We start from the raw sequence: 25,992 nt of genomic DNA, 5'->3' as shown, positions 1-25,992 counted from the left end.
ATAAATTGCCTAAGCTGTAATACATTTCAAAATAGTTCTTTTCCTCCTCTCTCGAGCGGTGTATTATCAATGATTCTAATCTCTTTTTCAAGCAAATGATAAAAAAGACAAAGACCGCATTAAAATGATGATGAGGTTAATGCTTCTGGAATGACATTTTTTAGGCTGGCAGAAGTGTCATTCCAAATGATAAGGTTAACAAGCCCCAAAAGGCATACTGTTCCATTACATTGATAAGATATTTGACAATTAAGTTAGTGTAACTAAAATGGTGTAATACGGATATTAAAAGATGGGATAAAATGTAACAGCTATTATACAATTGTGACAATAATAACTAGTCAAATGCAGAATGCCTCGTTTGATTGCCACCAAAATTATCTTTTTTATTAGAACTGCTTTACATGCTGCTTGTATTTATTTATTATTAACTTGGTGTGCCTGACTTACAGATACACAAGAAAATGAACTTGAAGTTGAAATGCATTGCCAAAACACTGGAAAAATTAAAAACAATTATGTCAAGATAGGGCGGCAGGGTGGTGCAGTGGTAACACTGCTGCCTCGCAGTAAGGAGACCTGGGTTCGCTTCCCGGGTCCACCCTGCATGGAGTTTGCATGATCTCCCCGTGTCTGTGTTTCGGTTTCCTCCCACAGTCCAAAGACATGCAGGTTAAGTACATTGGCGATCCTAAATTGTGCTTGGTGTGTGTGTGTGAGTGGGTGTGTGTGTGTGTGCGTGCCCTGCGGTGGGCTGGTACCCTGCCCATGGTTTGTTTCCTGCCTTGTGCCCTGTGTTGGCTGGGATTGGCTTCAGCAGACCCCCATGACCCTGTAGTTAGGGTATAGCGGGTTGGGTAATGTCAAGATATGTTAGCTGCTTAATAAGGTACGTTGAAATGAAAATTGAAAAAATGCAACATTAACCATTTTATCTCAAAAAAATTACTTTTTTCTTTTCAATCTTACCAGTTTATACAGTTATATATATATATTTCATAATAACAATAATTTATTCTGTAGAAGTACATACTGTTGTATATTTTTAAACAATTTTCTTGATTCCTTCCAGAAATGTGTTAGTTACCTATGGCTAAGGCATTTAAATTAAACCACAAAGTTGCTAGTTAAATCCCTTAGTGAGTCACTTAACTAGCCTATAAATGATATGTGCAAGCAATTATAATATACGTTACTGTAGTTCTTATTACACAGTAGCTTTGTGGGCTTTAATTATTGAAAGACGTTACATAAAATAAAGTTACATAATTGTTTTATCTGTCCAGCAGAGCTATAGGAAATTACTATAAGAAAGTCTGTTGAGGTAGTTTTGGGAAATTAATGCTTTTAGTAAATAAAAAGAAAAGAATTTCCAGGAGCAAATGTATAATTCATTAATTGCATTTAAAATATTAACAGTGTGACAAATGTATTAAAGATGCTTGAGTAAAATTGAAAGTATCAACAGAATTTACTAGAAGTTTTAAAGGTTTATAATAAAGTTTAAATATGAATTAAGCAAGAGAAAACTTGCTCACACTAAAAGAGAAAATTACTATGATTTTATAAAATAGTATAAGAACACTATGGATTTAGTATTTAAGGCAGTTAGTACATGGCAGATCCTGAAATGCACAGTTACTGAGATGTTCATCCATCTATGCCATCCAAAGTGTAACAAACTAGCTGCACTGGACACTCAGGAGGGACCTCATAGAAACAGTTTCCTTGAAAATTTAAAATTATCTGAATATTGCAGGAATGCTGGTTTTTTTATGCACAGAAACATACTGCACTTGGGACCATCCTCTCAGCTTTCAGCTGACCAGTATCGTGGGTGTTTTAACGGACAGCTGGGATTTATACCTGGCTAGGATGCCCTCTGTAACGGAAGGACTGGCAATACCTCCCCCCGGAACAACAGAAGGCAGCACCCCTGGCTTGCTACAGGGCCACGGGCTTAGAGCATGAAAGCTCAACAATGTTGGGGCCCATGGCCACTGCCAGGGCGCAAATGGAGAATTGGTGAATCCTCCTCTTCAGGGCTGCCTCTGCAACACGGAAGTGCAACCCGAAGGAGATTGTGGAACACCTGGAGCACTTCTGCGTGCTCTATAAAAGGGGTAGCCTCACTCCTTTGAGCATAGTGGAGGGCGAAGCTTGAGGGAGGAGTGAAGACAGAAGAGACTATGTGTTTGGGGTTTACCTGTGCTTATTTGTATTGTGCTTCCCCACTGAAGTAAAGCCTGTGTTGTGCAGGGACTTGCTGGGTAACTCTGTCTGTTGTGTTGGGTGGGGTATTTAGGGAGCTATGCACCCCCTGGTTACCACAGTGGATACCGACAGTTTAAAAATCAAATGGTCTTGAAACAAAGTTATTTAAAAGCTGTATTTGTTTTTTATTTTGCCTTATACAGTTTCTTGTATTAGGAATTTGTTAGTTTTCGCATACCCCTTGGGGTCAGAGCGCAGGGTCTGCCATTGTACAGCACCACTGGAGCAATTACAGGTTAAGGGTCTTGCTTAAGGGCCCAGCAGAGTAGGATCTCTTTTGGCAGTGACAGGGATTCAAAGCGTCAACCTTCTGGATACCAGCGCAGATCCTTAGCCTAAGAGCCACCACTCCGCCCCAAACAAATATATAAAACAAATTTTCTTGGTTATTCAAAACAAAGTTTTTTTTTAGTTCTTAGAACTCAAAGTTCTTGACTTAGTCAATGCAGTAACATTGTTAAAAAAACCTTAGTTTAGTGCCTTTTGGGGTAACTTTCATACTAAAGCATACAAGTTTCATATGCCTATCTCTTAATTCACCAAACGTGATTATTATGATTCAGTGTTACAGAGAACCGAAACTAACCCTGGAAAATCTTTTCCACAAAATGAAAATCAAAATATATTCATCCATTATCTAAACCAAATTCATAAAACTGTAGGTTTGTAAGGAGTTCTTATAGAAAGGGTGTTTAAACATTGGGGGAACACTCATATATACACACTGTACTGGAGACATTGTGCAGAACAGGCAAGGCTGACAGAGACAGAACTCAGCTAACATCACCAGAACCCGCTCTACTCACAGTGCTTAGAAAAGCTGACTAAAAGAGTTCTCCTATTAGCTCACGTTGCAAGAAGATAGCTTCTGAGCACATACTGTGTTTTAATGGGTAAATTGTCTTCTGTGGATTGCTCATACCTAATTCAATACGTCCATGTGGTACTTAGTGGTTAATGAAATAGGATTAATTAGAAAAATGCTTACTACTGAAACTTATCATGTATTCCTGAGAGAAAATGTGAAATTTATCAAAAGAAATTACAATATTGGTGGCCCTTTTAGACTATGATATCAATGAAACTGTTTTTAAAAACATTGAAGAACTGGTGCGTCGGACTAGGCTACATGCCAGTTCGGGTGAGTTACCTGCCCTGGGCAGCCATCCTTTGACATTTCAGCTGAGTGAATAGAATACTTTCTTATATGTGGTTTAAAAATGCTAACTAATATTTTGAACTGAGTATTTCACCCTTGTTTACGAGTCTAAAGTCAGGTACATATTTGCAGCTACTTTTTCAAACAACTTTACAACTCTGATCAGTGGCAAACATGATACTTTCATATTTACCACATACCTGGGACTCATACTCCTTGCAAATTTCAGATGGCCGTGTATCATCTTATATCCCATGTTTGGGTGGTGACTTTGAATGTTACAGATAATGGCATCTAACACATCATTTGAGATGTAGGAATAGACATCTGAAACAGTCAGCCAATTGTTTTCTAGCCCACTTAGTCCTGAAAAGGGTCACAGAGATGCTGGAGCCTATGTCAGCTAGCACACAGCGCAAGGCAGGATCAAACCCTGGACAGGGTGCTAGTCCATTGCAGGGTAAACACACACACCAACCACACATTAGAGCCAATTTAGCATTGCCAATCCACCTGACTTGCATGTCTTTGGACTGTTGGAAGAAATCTGAGCACCCACAGGAAACTCAGACACAGATCGAACATGCAAACTCCACATAGGGAGGATGCGAGATGCAAACACAGGTCTCTGTACTAAAAGACAACAGCGCTACTACTGCGCCACTGTACCAGCCAGATCTAAAACACTGCAAAGAAAAAATAAAGATGAGGCTGAAGTTATTTGGCTGCTACTCACACAATTACACAGCTCTAATCTGTGAGAGTTACTAGACAATTTAAAGTGTTCAAACACTTTGGGTCACATAACTTTTACCATTTTTGTAATAAGAGACATCCCTTGTTTAAACTGAATTTTGCTGAGCCCAATATAGGTAACCTATAGTCAATTTACCTGGCAAACCTTGCATACATTGCTTAAATCACATTGGACCATCTAAATTGTGACAGTTTTCTGGGAAGAAACACATTTCAGTTAAATTGCAGTTGGGTTAGGGTTAAATCAGGGTGCTCATTATCATAAAACTGCTAAATGTTTGATGGCCAAATGAGATTAAAACCCTTTACAGTGCCTGCTAAATATCACAGATCAGTGTGGTAGATAAGAGAGTATCATGTTTGCCACTGATCAGAGCTGTAAAGTTGTTTGAAAAAGTAGCTGCACCTGATTTTAGACTTGTAAAACAAGGGTGAAATATTCAGTTCAAAATATTAGTTGGCACTACTTTGGGGATTCTGGGTTCACGTCCTGGGTCTTCCCTGTGTGGTAATGCTTTGAGCAGTGAGAAAAAGCACAAAATAAATTTCATGTATTATTATTATTATTATATGTCAAAGTGTCCAAAATGATACACGTGCAGTGCACAGTATCTCACACTGGCTCATTCTCCTTGTGGTTGTCTTCTCTGATACACCATATAGATCTGCAGTCTGTTGTACTTTTAAACCACATAAAAGAAAGTGTTTTATAGACTCAGTTGGCATGTCGAAGGATGGGTGTCCAAGACAGTTAAAGTCAACTGAACTGGCATGTAGCCTTCTTCATTGCACCAGTTCTTTGAGGTTTTCAAAAATAGTTTCATTGATATCGTAGTCTAAAAGGGCCTTCTACATTGTAATTTCTTCTGATAAATCTTCAGTTTTCTCTCTGAAATACGTGATAACTTTGGTAGAATCCATTTAATTGACAATAGTAAGCACTTCTGCTCTCTTATTTACTACCATCTCACATACTGGCATATTTAATTAGGCATGAACAATCTGCTGAAGACGATTCACCAATCAAAACACAGTATGTGCTAGAGCCCACCCTCTCAACTTTGACGAGTGAAAGTGACAATTTTATTTCAAGCTGTATTTTATGATGCGTTTGGAGGTATATTATGGACAAAATTATATAAATTAATGAGAAACAAAAAACATTTCATCACACTTTTATTTATTTATGCTTACAGTTGTGACAGATTAAAGGGTCCCCGTGTCCCCTTGAACCCTCAGACCAGACGTCAGACACCAGATAAAAGTCAAAATGAATATTTATTATAATAATAAGTGCACAAAGCACCCTCCACTCCACTATACTCCAATAAATCACCAATAATAACCAATAATCAATCAATACAATCCTCCACTCCCAGACGCGTTGCCACCCTTCCACCCAGCTCAGCTCACTTGTCTGGGGTTTCCCAGAGTCCTTTATAGTCCCTGACCCGGAAGTGGTTCCATCCCAACAATCCATAAGTCCTCATCACTTCCGGGTCAGATTAAAAGTCCTTTTCTTGAACCTGGAAGCACGTCGTTCCTTCCGGTCATGTGATCATGACGCACTTCCGGGTTATAGGGCACGTAGCATTCTGTAAGTCTTCCTACAGCGGCTCCTGGTCGTCCCCATGGTATCCAGCAGGGTTGTTTATAACAACTACAATGTCCATAATTCCTTGCTGGCATTTGGGGACTTTCCATGCTGCTGGGAGAGCTCCATCTGGCGGCCTGGAGGTGTGGACCGGAATATTTAGCTGGCCATCCCTCACACAGTACATTTCACAACACGTTTATTTATTTATGCTCACATTTCATGGCACATTTTTTTATTTTTGCTCACATTTCACAGTACCTTTATTTATCCATCCATCCATTATCCAATCCGCTGAATCCGAACACAGGGTCACGTGGGTCTGCTGGAGCCAATCCCAGCCAACACAGGGCACAAGGCAGGAACCAATCCCGGCCAGGGTGCCAACCCACTGCAGGATACACACAAACACACCCACACACCAAGCACACACTAGGGCCAATTTAGAATCGCCAATCCACCTAACCGGCATGTCTTTGGACTGTGGGAGGAAACCGGAGCGCCCGGAGGAAACCCATGCAGACACAGGGAGAACATGCAAACTCCACGCAGGGAGGACCCGGGAAGTGAACCCAGGTCCCCAGGTCTCCCAACTGCGAGGCAGCAGCGCTACCCACTGCGCCACCGTGCCACTTTTATTTATTTGCTCTTTTATTTATATAATTATGTCCGAAATATTCCTCCATATGAAAGAGCTCGGCTGATGTCACTGGAAAGCGATCCACACACAATGTTCAGAAATGGTCGCCACACAGCTGACTAAAGGAGTTCTCCTGCAAGAAGTCAGAGTTTGAGCCAGACATTTTAGGTTCACAAATGACCACTGACAGAGAAAGAGAAAACTTGCTCAAACTAAAACATAAAATTACTATGATTTTGTAAAATAGTATAAGAACACTATGGATTTAGGATATAAGGCAGTTAGTACATGGCAGATCCTAAAATGCACAGTTACTGAGATGTTCATCCATCCATGCCATCCAAAGTGTAACATAAACTAGATGCACTGGACACTCAGGAGGGACCTCCTAGAAACAGTTTCCTTGAAAATGTAACATTAAAACAGAAAACTGAAGACAGTGCAAATCTTCGAATTGGGATGCTTTGTGGTGCAAGTCCACAGCAATTCACACTCCTACAAGCAAAAACACGGTCAATTTAAAATCACTATTTAAAAGATGGATTTGCATTATTGAAATCAAAATTACTTTTTCACAATTGTGGCATGCATTCATTCGCCTCAAAAACATGTGTAGACGAATTTGTTGTTTTTAAAAAAAAAAAGTCTCCCTGAGTGTCTTAAGCACTGTACATCAATCACTAGCAGTACATCAGAACAGACTTCGAGGATTTTAATTTTCTTGAGTACGATTCACACCTTAAAAGTGACAATTTTTTTTCCTGGTGGGGGTATTTTTACTGGTAGGTAGCTTAATGAGTACTGAAGATCTTATTTTAATAATGATTCAAACACTCAAGCTATAATTTTTTGCAGGTAAAATTATCTAGACAGGTATGTTCAATGTTGAAAATTACAAAACTTTCATATTTCACTGCTGAACCTTATGTGTATGAGCTAGAGAACACTGCTGAGAAGCAAAGAAGGAAGAGAAAAAAAGAGACAATATTGGAACTATAAATAGTTGAAAACCTAGAACTTCTAGCTACGGCAAAGCTCAGAACAACTGATGATGTGTAAAATAATATCCAAGAGGGATTAATGCCTTTCCTGATAATGGGTGGGTTTTGCTTCTACTAGCACTAGGACAAGTTACTGATTTGGCTGATTTACAAACCATCATGTTTTAGGGACATTTTATTTTCTGACATTAAACTGGAAGAAGCGATAGAAGCAGAAGAATCAGATTGACAGCTTTCATTGGAGTAAATTTGTTTATTGATTTGGTTAGCTGCATTACATTGCTTAGTGCTATGCTTTATAGCTCCAACCTAAATGCTAAAATGCAGGGACCGATTTAAGTGTGTGCTGGAAAAAGATTTAGATATGACATAGTCACTTATACATTTCCTCTTCTGTCCTCAGCCTTTATGATCAAGACACAAAAGAACATCAATGACTGTGTCTAGCTTTGAACCAATATAAAACTCTTCCAGTCCCATGGCCTAAAAGCTGCTCAAAGGCAGCAATGGAGTCAGCCACAGATCAGCCATGGAAAAAAGTATATTAGTGTTGAAACCTGTAATTTTTTTTATTTTCCAATCTTAGCCATTCCAATGCCTAGTAATTGAGACTACCACTTAGTATGGTAGCATCTCTCTCATCATCATCATCTCATCATCAAAAAACTGTTTTCCTGGTTAGAATCACAGTAGCAGCAAGTCAAGCAGGTCAGCTCTTATTTCCCAATCCCCTGCAATAGATTCCAGCTCTTCTTGTGGATTTCCCAGGCATTACCCAGCCAGCCAGGAGAAATAATTCCTTCAGGATATCCTGGGTCTGTAACAAGGTCTCCACCCAGTGGGATGTTCTTGCAACATGTGCAGACCACCTCAACTGGCTCCTCTCAATCCAGACAAGCAGCAACTCTATTTGGAGGCTCTCTCAAATTACTGAGCTTTTCACCCTAACACAGCATGCTAGCCCAGAAGCCAAGTGACATACTCTTATTTCTGCCACTTATATTCATGATCTCATTCTTTCAGTCATTAACTACAGCTTATGACCATAGGTGACAAGTAATTGTCACACTCTCCTTTCTTCTGTCACCTGTGAAACAGAACCTGAAATACTTTAACTCCTTCATTAAGGTCAGATGTACCCTCTCAAAAAGATGACACCAAACCACTCTTTTCATGTGCCATGACCTCAGACTTGGAGGTTCTGATCCTCATCCCAGTGCTCAGTGCCAATGACTTTGCATGTTTAGCAGTTTATATTGAACAAGCTAGTTTGAAAAAATACATATCAGAATAAAAAATGGAACACTCTGGCAATCACTTCTCACAAACCAAGCAAAAAGAAAAATAAGTAACCAAATCATCAAGAAGAGAGAATTGACAAGGGCCAAAAATTCCAAAAGTTAATGATCCTATTACATAGTTAATAGAAGAACAGAATGAGAAACAGCAAAACCTTACAATTGTGAACAAAAGAACAGAGATGCCTAAGTAAAGTAATGCCACAGTAAAGTGGTTGTGGCAGACAGTGTTTTAAAATAGCTGCAGTCCTGATGATTACAGCACGTATTAGCTGTTACTTAGAGGCTCCACTCCGTGATCAAGAAACACAACAAAGGGTCAAGGAGGAAAGAAAAAACACAAATAAAACATAATGGGTAACAAGTGCAATGAAGCGGGGAAAAATAACAAAGAAAATAAAGAGATGGAAGGCACTTCAGCAATGTTAATAGTTTCTGCAGTCTCTGTGGATCCAATAGGTAGGCTGGCACACAGGTGAGTGTGAAAAAGAAAGTGAAAGTCTAAAATGGCAAAAGACAATGCTTTTAATACAGATCATCTGCTACTAATAGTCATTGGCTTACCAGCAATTCTGCTCACCCCGTCAAATACAAACAGGGACTCGACACTTTTTGCATCCCTTCCTTTCTTTTTCTAAAGATCTCTTTGTTCACACCATTGAGGTCAGTGGATGAGGTCACCATTCTTGAATTGAAAGACCATCTATGTTACCATCATGTAAGAGTCAATCACTAATTTAAAATGACTCCTTTCAACATGACCTTAAAAAAGCCTAGAGTATCCTCTAACTAAATTACATTCTTGCATCACTGGAGACCAGGAGCAGATTCTCCACCAAATGGTGTATAAGGACAACATACAGAAGAGTACAGTAGGAAGGAGAGGATGAGGAGAAGTAAATCAGATACTGCACAGAAACAGAACTGAAACATCAGCTAAGCATAGAACCAATGACATTAGTGCACATTGTGGTATTTTATTGTGTGGACCTAAAGAACCATTTTTATAAAGGAATCTTTCTTTATTTAAATGAACAAATATATGCATTTCTTAAAGCTTCTTAAAATACTTTTTTATTTCAAAGGGGAAATTCACATACTCCAGCAGCAGCATACTGATAAAAACAATATTAATTAAAGAGTGATAAAAACACAGTGCAAGTTAAAAAGTGCAAGGTGGAGAGTGCGAGGCAGGTATAACAGTCCATAACATTGTATAATGTTATCGTTTACCCCCCTCGGTGGAATTGAAGAGTCGCATAGTGTGTATTTTGTACTTATTTAGTGTGTAATTAAGTACCCTTTTTAATTGTTCTACCTCAAAGGAAATATTTACAAAATTATTTCTATTTCTCTGTTTTTAAAATACATTTCCTAAGTGCAAACTGAATTAATATTAACAAGGAAATAACTGCCTGTCTGTGTTCTTAAAAGTAATAGGTATTGTCTATCAAAAACACATATATACATGAAATATAATTCACCTTTACAATCAAACTATTCTTTTCTTTTTTATTGTTTACCTAAAATTTGTATATGCAATATATGAAAGCTAGCTTCAGAAGACATGTTCTTTCTAGTATTCATATGGTTTAAGGTATAAATATTAAATGGTAATTTAACTTCCTGCAGCCTACTGAAAATGAATAGAAAATTAATATGAGATCTTGTCATTTCAATGCTGAGCTTGCAGAATGACCTCAGGATGATTTAGAGCAATTGTGTAAGTGCATTTCAGCAAATAGGAGCACAGCAGAAATCCTAAGGCAATTTGGAATCATATTTCAGACTATTTCTGCTTGAAGGCACAGGACTACAAGTATGAAATCTGAAATCTGAGTGCCACAACTGTCATCTGTTACTGGTACAAATTCAAAAGTGTCTACAACCTTATCATTCAATGAAAAGAATCCCCACCTATAGTACTATGTGTGAAATTCACTTTATTTTATTGCTTAAAATTTGGGATATGCATACATTTGGGGTCAGAGAATTAAATTTCTCTAAATCGATATAGTGTTTGTACAGTAAAATATACAGAAATATGTTTCCTTTATCAGGAACACTTAGAGAAATACTGTAGGTACTGTGTATCCTTTCAGGGCATTAAACTATTAGTGTAAATAAATTGTGTTGACATGGATTCCCAAAGTTATCACATTTCAATAGCTTCTACTATGCTACTGGCAGTTTAGCCCATTTCGATGTTAGTAAATAGGACAGAGTTAAAAATAAATTGCATTAAATATACTATACAGCCTTCCTCATGTATCATCTGCATTTTCTGGTTTAACAGGTAAAGGTTATAGGTTGGTATTTCATTTCAGTGACGCTGAATGCATTGCTAAAGTACTGCAACAATGAAGTGGGGATGGATAATGAATGATGAGTTCTGTTTTTAACTAAATGTACACACTCAAAATCAGTGAACTACAATTTTAAAAATACAGCAGTATACTAAAATGTGATCCATACTGTTTTAATTGTAATGTAGCTCAATTACTTCAACTAAATAATGGCATTTGGGATTAGAAATTACAAAAGGTAAAAGCCACTGTACAAATGCACTCAAAACCTGGATGTGATTTTGGCTAAGCGTATGTACTTATCGGAAACATGTTAATAATGCCTACATTCTATGCATTTGCTTATCCTACCAAGGTGGTCTGTACCAACCCATCGCAGATTTTTTATTATTCATTTTTCTTTAATTTAAATATTTCTCTAATTATTTGATAGTGAAATCCATAATTGGGTAGGGACTTTTAGCAAAGTATATGGACCAAAGTGCCAACTCACTGTAAGTTACGTTATCTTGCAAACTGGTCAAGTGTGGGCATTAACATGGTAATCACTATTTACGTAGTTGCAGTAAACGCACCATATTAAATATACTTGGTGACTTCTTTCAGCATCTTTGTTAACAGCACACCATAAAACACGGTTACTTTCTGATGCCATCTACTGACCTTTCTGGATAATACTGGTCTGTAGGGAGGCCCACTAAATTAACAAGGTAATTACAAAGCCATGCTCAGTTATTGGAGGCACTCTTGACCTGCTGGAGGTTGTAATGCCATTTTGAACAACACTGCACAACCTCTCTTTGACACACTAGCACTGAGTACTTTCAGACAAGAAATTATTTAGCAGAAGTGTGTCAAGAAATGCTACTGGGGTTCTTTTATACCAACAGCAATATGCCTGTATTATGCCTCACTGTGTCTGTCACTGCTCTTTTACCTTTAGCCAAACCAGAAGTTTTTCTATTATTTAGTTTTCTTTCCTTTTAGTCATTCTAGTGTAAGTCGGTTGTTATAATGTAATATCAATATAATTATTTATTATGTTAGAGCCAAAGTTTCCTCTGTCTGTTTATTTATCTATATATTCTATAGACAATTACTTTTGTTACTCTTCTTTAATGTTTTTCTATTTGTTCTGTTTCAGACACCACACAAATAAAGATTCAACTTTTTAAGGACTTTAAATTTAATCTTTCATTTGAATATGTTAAGCAGTTTAAAAACTTATACTAAATGAAGTGTGTTCTGCTCATCCATCTTCTCGAGGATTAGGATCTGTTACCACATACGCACCAGGTTGATGTGCTCAGTGTTCAGGTTCTTCTGAGATTTAAAAATATTTTTCTGTGCTTCCTAAAATTTTTCCAAGGTTTGTTTCTTTGTAATTCACTTTTGTTTTGAGATTTCTATATCTTTCATCTATTTTGTCTCATTCTTTAAATCATACTTTATGAGTGTTGCACTCGTTTTTTAAGGATGGTCTGTTATTTTTTGGTTTATGCTCTAACAAATCCAGTTTTCTGAATTCCTTGAACCAGTCTGGACTGTTTTTGTTTTTATTAATTTTGCATTTCTTCTTAAGAAATTTTATCATTATGTTCATGATGTAATGGTGACACCGGTTTTTGCTTGTTATTTGTAAGCATGCATCACCATTTTGGACGTAATTTTCATAGTTACAGCAATACTGTTTAAAGCAATGGCATTATTGCCAGACATGTGGGCTATCGAGATAATATCATCACATAAATTTTATTTAAGATGACAGCATGGTAATTTGGGCATACAGTCTTGGGATAAAAACTTAAATGATTGTAAGTGTCTAATAATTTAGGGAAAAAAATAACTAGCATCTAGGATATTTTGTTCTGCTCAATCAACTTCAATACAAATTATGAAAAGTTCTACATGTGAGGCAAAAATTCAAGTCTTTCTTCAGTTGTGACCTTTCGCCTGTCCAATGAATTCTCCTTAGGCTTTTTCTTCTGGGTATTCTATATTTTCCAGTCAAAAAAACTAAAATAAATCATCTGTACTCCATCTTGTCCACAATAGACATTGCATTCATCTGTGAGGCATCAAGTGCCATCATATTTAAAGATGAGGTCTGCTGGGCTTTATTGTCTTCAGTTTAACTCTTTACAAATAAAATAAATCAAAATCTCTTAAAAAAGTTTTTAAAAAGCACAAAAAGTCAAGTTTCTGATTTTTGCTACATACTGCATAACCATCTTCAACTTGTGAATAATTCCAAATACAAAAACTTTGCCCATCGATTGCCAAGTGCCCATTTATGTTTCTGAATTCACTTTTGTGAATGCAGGGCAGGACTGAGCTTTACATGGGTTGCAAACCAATCAGTGTGCAAGCCAACTCACACGGTACCAACTGAGATGCTAATTAATCTAATTAGCTAATTATCTGTGAATGTGAGATGTTATGGACAGACTCTTGAATGGCATGAGATGCAACCACAGTGTAGAGTAGAATCACTGGAAAAGCAGCCACAGAAATCATTTAGAAAAAGACACAGAGGAAATGGTAAAAAGAAAGATGTTATACTTTAAATATCTTCAGCCTGGTTGTGCGTTTAATCATTTATTAATTTCCCAAAAGCATTCCATGAACTGCAGTAGTGGATATTAAAAAAAAAAAAATGGACAACTGCAGTATTGGCTAGAAAAGTTATTCACAATTTTGAGAAACTAATAAATTTATGATTACCAATATCATTTGAATGCATAGTGCACTTCACAAACCTTGATGGAAATATGTCTAAAAGGGGGCTGGTGCAAATCTTAATGTGAAATAATACTAAAATATAAGACTGGCAATGAAGCATTAATGAAGCTCTTTTGCAAAATATATTATTTATAAAATAAAACTATATATTATAGTATTTTGTATATCTTACTGCAGGAAAATAAAACAGTAAACATTTAAATACAAATCTGAGATCTTTTTATAAGGTAATCAACTAAGAATTTGTAATGAAATAAACAAGTGAGAACGAAGGATATGTTGAACCTAGGAAAATATATGTAATGTAATATAGGAAAAAGAATAATGCATAAGAAAAAGAAAACAATACTATAATTTTATATTTTTTATATAATGGGGTGGGCAAATTATAGCCCAGGGGTGGGCAGATTCAGTCCTGGAGGGCCGCAGTGGTTGCATGTTTTTGTTCCAACCCAGTTGCTTAATTAAAAACCAATCCTTGTCAATTATTTAATTGCATGGCTTGCTAGTGCTTTAACTCTGCCATGTCAGGTCATTCTCATATCCTAGATTTATTTTCCTTTCTAAGGATATCCTCCAAATGATTTCAAGTCTAAAACAGATGAGTAATTCTCAGTGCTTCACATTTTTCTCTTCACTTTCCTTCCAAGTATTTAATTAAACCAAATAGTGCATGATAAAGACACACGGATGTAAATGAAAACAAGCTAAATGGAGAAATGCTGGTCTCTTTTGTCATTTGCATGGTATTGCTAATTAGGAGCAATTAAAAACCAAGAATACAGCTGTTTAAGACTAAAATAAGCAGTAAGGGTTCAAAATCTTAACGAGCGAGACAACTAAAGTGAAGCTGAAGTGTTAACTTGAGCAATAAGGGCTTCTTATTAAGCAATTGGGTTGGAGCAAAAACCTGCAGCCACTGCGGCCCTCCAGGACTGAATCTGCCCACCCCTGTTATAGCCCATGGGCTGAATTTGGCTCCTGGCTTGGGTGGAAATGCCCTGCAGGCTTCTCACACAAGTACCTCTATATTCTGGCCCTCAGGAGGTTCTCTTAATTAGATGATGATGATGATTCAGTTGGATAGTGTAAGCATAGGAAGTCGCCAATTGGTGTCATCCAAAAGGTAAAGAAACCAAGCTTTTAACATAGGAATAGAGACGGTCTGTAGAGGGGTAGGTGTGCATATTTTTAGCTGTTTGCTTAATTTTGCCTTAATATATTCATTTTTAAAGAATAAGAGATTATGTGTGGTGATTTCATTGGCAACAGCCCCCCACAAGCAGAACTTCAGATATTACTTCGGCTCTGTACACAAATCAGTGTAAAGAGTGCCCTTTACAAATGAGAAAGAAGGGGGTTAAAAGCAGATTGACCAACATGGACTACTCCTGGACTTCCCAGACCTACAGCTCAATTTTCCATCCTTTTGGACTTTGGGCACTGCAGGAAAAATTTTACAATTTTTTCATCTTCTGATGTTAAAGTGGACCATGTGACAGTAAGGCTTGCAGCTAAAAGTAATTGAACTTCTTATAAATATCAACTTAACAAAGTTTCTTTGTTGAAAATATATACACACACACGCACACAATATGGTTGACCCACAATGACTTAAAAGAAAAAAAGGAAATATAAAAAGAAAGAAAACTTCTAACTTGGCAGTCACAGTCGCAGTGAGGCATTATTCAGGCATACTGCTGTTGGTACAAAGGAGCTCCATTAGCCTTTCTTGACACATTTCTACTGAATAATTTTTTATCATTTTTGAATCACGGCTAAAAAGAATGCTAATTTTTGACAAAAATAAAAAAATTCTGAAAACAGAAACAACAGCAGATAGTTGTGGGGGGCTGGCATCTATCCCAGCAAGCACAGGGTGCAAGGCAGGAATAACCCCTGGACCAGGCGCCATTCCATCACAGTTGAACACACTCATACACACACACCCATTAGGGCCAATTTAGCCCTGACAATCCACTTAATCTGCATATCTTTGGACTGTGGGAGAAAAACAAGGCAATAAGGAGGAGAACATGCAAATTCCACATAGGGAGGACCCAAGACACAAACTCTGCTCTCTGTACTGCAAGGCAGCAGAACTTCCACTGTGCCGCACACCAAATAACTTCTTTGCAAATTCTGAATTCTAAATTGAAATTATACTTGGGTCTATTTTTTCCCCAAAAGAAGGTAAACTTTCTGTTTTGCAAATGTGTTTATTCAGAGCAAGCTGCTATTTGCAAGAGCTTCAAGGGCTTTTTGATATACAGTATTTCTAAAGTGAAAGGTTAAGTGACTTTCTCAGGGACAAATACTGCACATTGGTAAGAAAAACTGATCTAGCAACCTTATAATTCATAGTCTAACATTTTTTTCACTAGTTCATACTGCCTACTTTTTCACATACCTCATTTAAAATGAACATAACATTAAATTTCAAATTAAAAATCATGTTAACAACATTAAGCCAGATGTTACTTGTGTCTAATGTATTGTTTCCTTATATAATGTGTACCTTATTGCTAATTAACAAAGTTCTTCTTTGCAGTGTAATAAGAAACACATTTAGAAAAAGGCATACAGTGCCTTTGCATTAGGCTGATTGAGATAATGTGCTATGGATCATCCTGTGAATATTAAGTTTATCCTCTTAATAACTTTGCCTTCAAGCTGGAACATTTATGGATCACATATGAGCCTTTTGCCCACTAAATTATCTGTATATTCTTTTGTCACTGTATTTTTACATTGACATTTATTAAGGCAGGGCGGCACGGTGGCGCAGTGGTAGCGCTGCTGCCTCGCAGTTAGGAGACCCAGGTTCGCTTCCCGGGTCCACCCTGCGTGGAGTTTGCATGTTCTCCCCGTGTCTGCGTGGGTTTCCTCCGGGCGCTCCGGTTTCCTCCCACAGTCCAAAGACATGCAGGTTAGGTGGATTGGCAATCCTAAATTGGCCCTAGTGCGTGCTTGGTGTGTGGGTGTGTTTGTGTGTGTCCTGCGGTGGGTTGGCACCCTGCCCGGGATTGGTTCCCTGCCTTGTGCCCTGTGTTGGCTGGGATTGGCTCCAGCGGACCCCCGTGACCCTGTGTTCGGATTCAGCGGGTTGGAAAATGGATGGATGGATTTATTAAGGCAATTTCCTTATTGCAACCAGATGGATTATTGCTATGTTAAAAGCACCACAAAGTGATTTAGCTGCAACATTCATGATGATCTTCATAGCACTGACCATTTAGGTTTTCTCAATATAAAGGGCCTTTTATTGGAAATGGCCCCAGGAGCTCTGTCAAGTGTCTTTTTTCACATTTGTCAATTTTATGTTTTTCGCACGCTTAAATAGAAATATAGAATGCTCTTAGTATGTTTCAATGTTTTTAAAACTATGTATACAAATAACACATTTCTGTATTCTTGTTCTTCAATCTACCATGAATAACTTAGAAATATTGAGATAGACAAGGAAATGATGCTTTCTTTACCTCTTTTTCATTATCTAATATATGGGTATACAAATATAGCACTGATGAGTTTCAGTCCATTGTTTACATAAATAAATATTCTTTGGTTTAAAAAAATGCTAATGGACTATACTGTGCCTAAAAAGTCTGTCCTTTCAGTGGTATTCTCTGTAGCAAAATGGTCTATAGGTTCAAATTACAAAACAAAAATTTAGGAACATAATCACACACACATAGTATATACAAATGGTGTATTCTGATTCCAATATTTGTAACATATATTACTATAGATTAGTACACATATGACTATAACTCATATATGTGACATTAGAACAAAAAGAAATTGTCTTGTTTTACTTTTTTCCCCTTTGTATTTCGATTTTTCTTTTATTTCCTCTGTATTGATTTTCAATAAATGGTTGTATCTTTTATGTTATTATTAATTCTTTGATTGAGCAGAATGCTATTGTATTGTTCTGCTTTTTGAAAATGAATCAAAATTACTGGACAAAAAAGAACAAAAAGAAATTCACGGTGGATGAATACTTTAAAAATGTTGCTTATGCTCATAAATTAGAATTCTTAATCTAGGCTCTTATATTTGGAACAACTAAAACACATTTTCATCAAACAATAAGGACTGAGAATGTTAGAAAATTGAAGTGCTTTTATATAGCCAGCAATTAATATTATTCCAAATTAATAAATAAAAGCAACAAAATATCTTAAAAATAATCAAGAATAATAAGTAATATGCATTGAGAATTGCAAAGTAAATTTCTACGTTGGCTTCCAGTTTGAAAAATCCTAGAAAATCCTTCTTCTAAAATATAAAGTTATCAATGTCTTTGGCTTCTTTTACCTAAAAATAATAGTTTATCTCTGCCTCCAGTGCACATTGAACTCAGAAGACACTGACATTTCAAGGATAAACAAAACACTGTCTGAGGTAGATCCTTTACCTTACAGGTACTCCAGATTTCAAAATGATTTCTAATGTAAAGAATGCCCTGTTGCTTTTAGTAATTCCCCACATGGAATACTTGCTGCTTAGGCATAGCAAACCTTTACAGAAAATGTCTGTTCTCTTGATCATACTATAAAACTATTTATTACTTTTTTGTTCAATGAAAATTTAGGTAATCACCATGACTGGCTTCAACTAACTCCCATCATCTACAGTATTTCTTCTCTTTATCCAATTGTTGCACCTTTCATCATTGCTACCTTGCAGTCCCTGATACTAGGCTACTACTTACTATTACTACTACATTTATTTATATAGGGCCTTTCCCATGCTCAAGGCACTTAACAGAGACTCAGAATGAACAGCAGGGCATATGTAAAATTGAATATAACTATTTCTGCATAGAACACTGAAACAGATAAATAAAAGATATACAAAGGATTAAATAGAATAAAAGACGATAATGCAAAGTAAAATATTAAATTCACTACTAGAAGAAGAGCTTAAACAAATAACATAATTTGTGATATAAAGCACACACAAATTATCCTGAGCATTTCTTCCATGAGGTCATTCCAAAGTCTGGGTGCTATACAGTTGATGGCTTTGTCACCCACAGAGTGTCGGTTAGTGAGGGGCACAAGAGAATTGCCAGAATCAGAGGAGCTTAGTGAGTGAAAACGAGCACAGTGATGGAGAAAGTCACTGATGTAGTCTGGTATAAAGCCATTTAAAGCTTTGCAGGTTATTAATAGAATTAAATATTTGATCCTGTAAGACACAGGGAGCCAGTGAAGGTGAAGCAGAATATTATGTGATCGCTGTTGCTGGTCCATATAAGGACTCTATAGAAAGATTAGAAGCCGCACCTGCGAGTAAAGAGTTACAGTAATCGATGCAGAATGTGCTAAAAGCATGGACAAGTTTCTCAGCATTAAAAAAGGAGAGGAATGAGCAAACATGGGATATGTTACCGAGCTGGAAGTAAGAACGTTTCTTAATGTGGTTTATGTGGGTAGAATAAGGAAGGGAAGAATCAAAAATGACACCAATATTCCGTGCATCAGAAGAAGATCTAATGAGGTTACCATCAACAGTGACTGAGAAGGAGCTCAATTTCTTAAGTTGGTCTTTGGTGCCAATTTGCAGGAGTTCAGTTTTGTTGTAATTTAATTTTAAAGAGTTCTGCTCCATTCAGGTTTTAATTTCACTGAGGTAAATTGTGAGCTGAGAATGCTCTGATAAAGTTTCACTTTTAATATTGAAAAAAATTGCCATAAAGATACACCTCCTAACCAAACAATGAGTGTGCAAAATATATGAGGACAGTGGGGAGACACATCATCACACTATTATATGCTTATAAAACAGATCAGAATGCACTGTATCACTTATTATTAGAACTCTGGGATGAGGAAAAGCACCAGTTTGTCCAATTCAGCCATTGTTTTACATTTCTTATTGTAAAGAACCATGATACCTTCCACCACCACCACCACCATCTCCACAGTTTATTCTTTTATAAATCTGTTGATACCTGGAGTTTTTATAAACCCCTACTTGACTGTCAACTGGTCATGCCCTTACTTATTTTTCTACATTTTGCTTCTATTTATTAAATTAACCTTTTCCTAAAATTCACCTGTGGGAGCAATCAAAGAGAAATATATCTTTTTCAATGCAGTGTATTTATTTTCCTTATTTAAATAAATTTCTGTATTGTTTTTTGACATTTGTAAATTGTTGTTCTTAATCAAACTGAATAGTGTGAAGGATTGGTCCAGTTGGTTAAGGAAAAATCAAATGGGGATTATTAAGAAGGAATTTTCAGTTTAGATTTATTTACATGGACTTCACATCACAGTATGAAAACTACCAGAGAATTCAAAGCAGTACACAGAGCAGCTGAACATAAATACAGTAGAGCAAAAGGAGATCATGCTACTTTATCCACCAGTGTACAGAACACTTTACAATGGAACTAAAATAAAAGAGATAAAAAATATTAAATAAATTCTGTAATAAATATTTAGAAAAACTAAATATGAATTTAAAAGCAAGACTCAAATAATTCTCTGTTGAAGATGAAAGACTCTAAAGTAGTCAGCTTTAGCAAATTAAAGTACAGAGTGGTCAGAGTCAAACAGCTTTTTGAAAATGAGTAATAGGAAAGGCGATGTTCATTCTCAAGAAGAACTTTATCGCCAAGAACCTCACTAACAGGCTTAGAGAGATATTGTAGTTCCATTAACTAGCATCAATGGAGGTAATCATTCACAGACATTTGTGGAGTGAAGCTTTGCGAATATAAGGAGATTGCCAGGACAATTGCCTTGCTTGTTTTAGACGTTTTTACCTGGAAGATCACTAATAACATGTATTGCTGTGTTTTGGAATTGACTGGGCTATAAGATAGCTGAAACTTAAAAAAAGAACTTGATTCAAAGTGGAAGACAGTTTAGCCTGCTGGGCGGGTAATATTGCTATTGAGGCTGCTGTAAGTTTAGACTGTAGACTTACAATAGCATTTTAAATCTGCTGTAGTCCGTTAAAATTTTGCACACAACCTTAGTGAAAGAAAAATTGTAGTGATCAAACTGAGAGGCAATGAGGTTATGACGGCGTACTTTCATTTCTGGTTTGAAGGCCTAGAATCACTACAGTTTTGACAGATGTATGTTTTGAATACATGAGATTGAAACTTTAGGCTACTATTAAATATGAACATTAGGCTAGTAAGAGTGGATGAGGCATACTATTCTTGGGTAGTATGAGAAACTGACTTTAGCACCATTTCAGAAATGAATACAATCAACACTTTCATCCTAATCTAATTTTCAGCAGACTAATAACAGTGTTTAAGCTTTTTAATATTATTAAAAGTCCAGCCATTTAGCTGATAACATTTTACACATATACTTAAGATTATTCTTTCCGAGTTAGTTCATATTACCATCAAATTTGATCAGTAGGGCCAATATTCATACCTTCTTTCTGCAAGTGGTTAAAGCCAGTAGCTAATTACATGATTTCCATTCAGAGGTCATGTCAAGCTTGAAGACTGCAGTTGCTATTGGTGTGGCTATCAAAGTATGTCAGATTATAACATTACAAATTGCAGGGTGTGACAAATTACATGACTATACGATGACTTTCCAGCACAGTTTCACATTTCCAAAGTATTGTGAATTCACCCCCTTCTCTTTGTCTGATAGCTGATAATGTGCTGTCCAACAGAGCTGGTGGTGTATGAATCATTTCCTGGTACAATGAGTTCATCCTCAATCTGTGTCCTTTTTTTTCTATTTCCCATTCTGTTGTGGACAACAAATTGCGAGACATCTGACAAACACCCACATTTCTTGTTCCTTGTAGCTGCATTATATGCATTGTTCTTTCAGCTGAGCACTCATTGGTTCTCAACTCCGCACACAAAGCGTGTGCCAATGACATGAGACAAAATCAAACCTGTTTATTAGGGCGAGTAGCAGACTGGTTTGATCGAGTCAATGGAAATGCCACACTACAGAACTGTTGGTCACGAGAGCATGTTGTTCCTGAATCACTAGAATTAAGTAAATGAAGTCTATGATTGAAAATCACTGGAAAAATCATGTAATATGACAGAAACTTTTGGTGTAAAGAGGTTCCTAAAAAATTAAAGGATTTCATGTGAGAATCTTAAAGTTGATGTTAGTGCAGTATGCAATATAATATTTGTGAAGACATCAGGGTTCATTATTTTAAAAATAACACAGTAACTTACCTTTGTTTAAGGGATTTTTTTAATGATAGAAGAGGTACATAAGAGTTTGAAAAATTCAACACCATTGTTCTATTCCGATAAGGCATAAGTTCTTAAGAAGTTAGTTTTGGGAAAAGATTTTAAAAGGTGCCTAGTCACAGTATACATATTCTCTCACACAGATATAAAAAATCACAACACTCCCCCACCACCTTTGCTGCACAATAATTATACTCTTAGATTTCACATATTGGTGAATTCTCTTGAAAAATTCTACTTTCCAGGAAAAATAATTAAAGTAGGAAATCCACCCACTTTAATTGGCATGTTAAAATTTAAAAGACAGTTGATATGCGATGCAATGCATTGAATGCAAAGAAATGAAACAATATGCAAAGCTTACGTTTGGACCACAAATTGATGCATGTTTTAGTCTACTTGTTAGCACTGTTAAAGATTTCAGCATTTTATCATTTTCAGCACAAATGGAAAACAATACTTTAATCAGTCCTAAAAAGTAAATTTTATTTGAATATAATTTGATTTGCATTTTCTCAGTAACATTGAAAATGGCATTTAGAGTAGTAAAACTGTTATTGCTCTTTACTGTACTTGACTTTTTCAAGATTTATTATACAAAAAGAACATTGTTTCACATTAATATAGTATACTAGATATACAGTATCTACCAAGGCATCACATGCAACTGATTATTGTGAAGGAAGCTGAAGAAACATCATTAAAATTGGGCGCATTGCCGACAGACACAGAACAAGTTCAGCACACACTTTTTTTATTATTTTCCTTGTAGGAAACACCTTCCCCAGTTTCCCACCTGCAAAGCACAGTTCCAAAGCCGCAAAAACAAACACAAAACACACTTCTCTTCTTTCTTTTCTCTTTCTTTCTCTTCCTTTCTCAGTCCGCTTCCACTCCACCTGGCAAGCTTTGTCCTTCACCTCCCGACTCCCGACTCTGGCTCCCAGAGCAGTGGCAGATGGCTCCTTTTATAGAGCACCCAGACGTTCTCCATGTGTTCCATGACCTTCTTCCGGCAGCACTTTGGATGTGCCAGAAGTTCTGCAACCAAGGGCTCAGCAGTACCTGTAGTATCCTATATTGGCACCCAGAGAACCCAACAGGGCTGTGCCAAATTCCAACTCTCGTATAGCTCTGTAAGAGTGTGAGGCACCACTACAACCCCGGGTATGGCTGCCATCTACCACTCCGGGGGAGGTAATGTCCTGAATATGCTCTCCCCCCAAGTCCATCCACTGTAGAGGTGTCCCAGCCTGGTAAGGGTCCTGACCGTCCGCCATAAATTGGAGACTCTGTAGCAGCCCACAACAACACTGGCCCACATGTTGATTTACGTAAACAATACAATACTAAATATTCTTGGTATGTTTAAAACAAAAATATTTTGGCTTACAGGTATTGTCTCATATTCTTCATAATGTATAACAGAAACTACTATAATATTAGAAGAAAATAAACCAGATATGTATTTATTGAAAGAAGGACAAACCTCTTACCAAACACCAAATACAATACTTGGTAAAGAAAAGTTAGAAAATGTACTGGTGTAACAGTTAGGTGCATTCAAGGGTTGTGCAACCACTGTAGCTCTCAATGGATTGAGCTTAGCAGGTAGGTTCTAGAACCTTCTGAATCCATTTCAGGGCTGTGGTGTTCCAGAGGCTATTCCACTGGGACTGGGTAAAAAGCTGAAAACATGTCTGGGCAGGACTCAAGTCTATCACAGGGACATCTCTTACTCACAAACACCCCTAAATTCATATACAGTAACAATTTGAAAATGCAGATTAACATAATCTAAATAAATGAAAAGAGCTTTTGTAATTAATTCTTTTTGTGCTTCTGCATTTCTGGCTGTAGTAATTTTCATGAAATGGGACTTGCAAAGCTACTCAGTTATGACAAATGTTAAGGAACAACAGAAGTGAAAGACGTTATTACAGCAAGTGAACATTATGGATATCAGGGGAATGTGGCACTCTGATGGTAAGTTATAGGATGTCCCAAACCAGGACACTTGTGTAACATGTACTGTATGCCGATGCATAAAGCCAATCCATGTAATGCCTGCTTTATCTCATCATCATCATCAGACTGGGATCAGGGCACAGGGAATAAAATAACCTTTTCACAAATAAACACGTAGGATTGCACATACAATTGCTGGAAATACTGTATAAACAAATATATGCTGGTGTTCTGTTCTTGTCTGCTTCTTGTTCCTCATTGTGATGCTGATTAAATATAACACAAGTTGTTAATCAAGCTGGGTTTAGTCTTTGAGTTTCATGCATGCTGACGTAAATACTTGTATACTGTGATGATGTTTGTTTCGGCGACGCAATGTATGTGGCACATAAAGACTTTATTAGAATGGCAGCCTGTTAAAACAAAGCCATTTTGATATTCTACAGGTATTTATCAGGACGCACAACCTGTAACTGGTACTGTCCATGTCACCTGGATGTGTGGTCACTCTGGTAGATTATAGTGTCAGTGAAAATGTCATGCCACAGAATACTTCATTGATACTTGTATATAGATTATGTTTTGTTTTCCTGGCTTGTATTTTATAGTTTTATAGTTAGGAATATCATTTAAGTTACATTGGTTTTCAACCTCTTTGACAAGTGGGCTGTTTTTAGTTAGAGAATCTCTTCATGGAACAGGGGGTTCTCCATGTAGATTCAAATGGCTCAATTGATTAATGTTCAGTTAAAGAGCAGGGGTCCCCCGTGGGGATTTCAGCAGCTTCATTCAATTAATAATAGATGGAAGAGCTGGTTGCGTCCAGTTTTAGTAGCACTGGAGTTCATAGCCTGCTTTGTGTGGAAAGGTAGTAGGTTATAACTGGGTTAGTATACTTGCAATGCCTGCCTTTTCACGGACTGGCATAAAATGTCTACAGACAGGTGCCAATCCATGGCAAGCACTGGCTTAAAGCATTAGGAAAAGTGAAATGCTGGTGCACTGGTCCTCTTTCGTTAGCATTCAAAGCCACTGAGAAGACTTCACAAACCAGAAACAACATGCTGATGGAATGGTTTCCGTGTGCACCTAACTGAACTTGCAGATGCTGGATTGACCACCCCTCAGCTGCCCATGCAAACAGCCAGTTACAGAGAGTAACTTTCTACCCATGTATACAGTCTACTGGTCTACAAGTTGGTGTAACCACTGTCAAGGTAAAATTGAAACAATAAACTAATATGTAGTTAAAGTCACAAAGAATGTTTCTCTCTGTTAAGTTGGTCAATATTGTAGATTCGTCATTGCTTTTCAATGGGTGATTTTGAAATCTTAAAACTCTGTACAGGGTAATCTCCATCCATCCATCCATCCATTATCCAAACCGCTATATCCTACTGTAACTACAGGGTCACGGGAGTCTGCTGGAGCCAATCCCAGCCAACACAGGGCACAAGGCAGGAAACAAATCCCGGGCAGGGCGCCATCCCACCGCAGACAGAGCAATCTGTTTAAGATATTTCAACGAAAATGGAACTGTATTGACAAATTTCCTTGAAGAATAAATATGCAACATTTCAACCAAATTTGTCCACTGGAGGCTGAGTTGTTTCATGAGGACTGAAATTTACCTGTGTGATGCAGTACTAGGGTGTTGTACCATGTTAGCTATTATGGATGTAGTGAGAAGTTAAACAAATTGACACCTAGTATTGGCTAACTAGAAAGATTACAATATGCAAGTTTTCAAGACAACTCAGTACATCTTGCCTGAAAAATGTGTCCGAGTTGCTTCAGAAGGCTGTGTGATGCTAAATCCATTTTTTCTGTTTTATTTCTTTGTATGGTCATATGCTGTTGTCATTTTCTACTATTTAATATGGCATTGTATCTAGATTGTACCATGAAACATTAAACTTCAATAGCTTTGAGGTGCTGATCTTGATGACTGACTAAAGAATAAACACATACTTGTACTAAATGGGAAGGATCACAATTATAGCATTCCTGTATAAACAGGAATCCTACTATGACACTATGTT

The sequence above is a fragment of the Erpetoichthys calabaricus genome, chromosome 3 (genome assembly GCF_900747795.2).
Source record: "Erpetoichthys calabaricus chromosome 3, fErpCal1.3, whole genome shotgun sequence".
NCBI classification, from domain to species: domain Eukaryota; kingdom Metazoa; phylum Chordata; class Cladistia; order Polypteriformes; family Polypteridae; genus Erpetoichthys; species Erpetoichthys calabaricus.
This window is presented reverse-complemented; position numbering follows the sequence as displayed.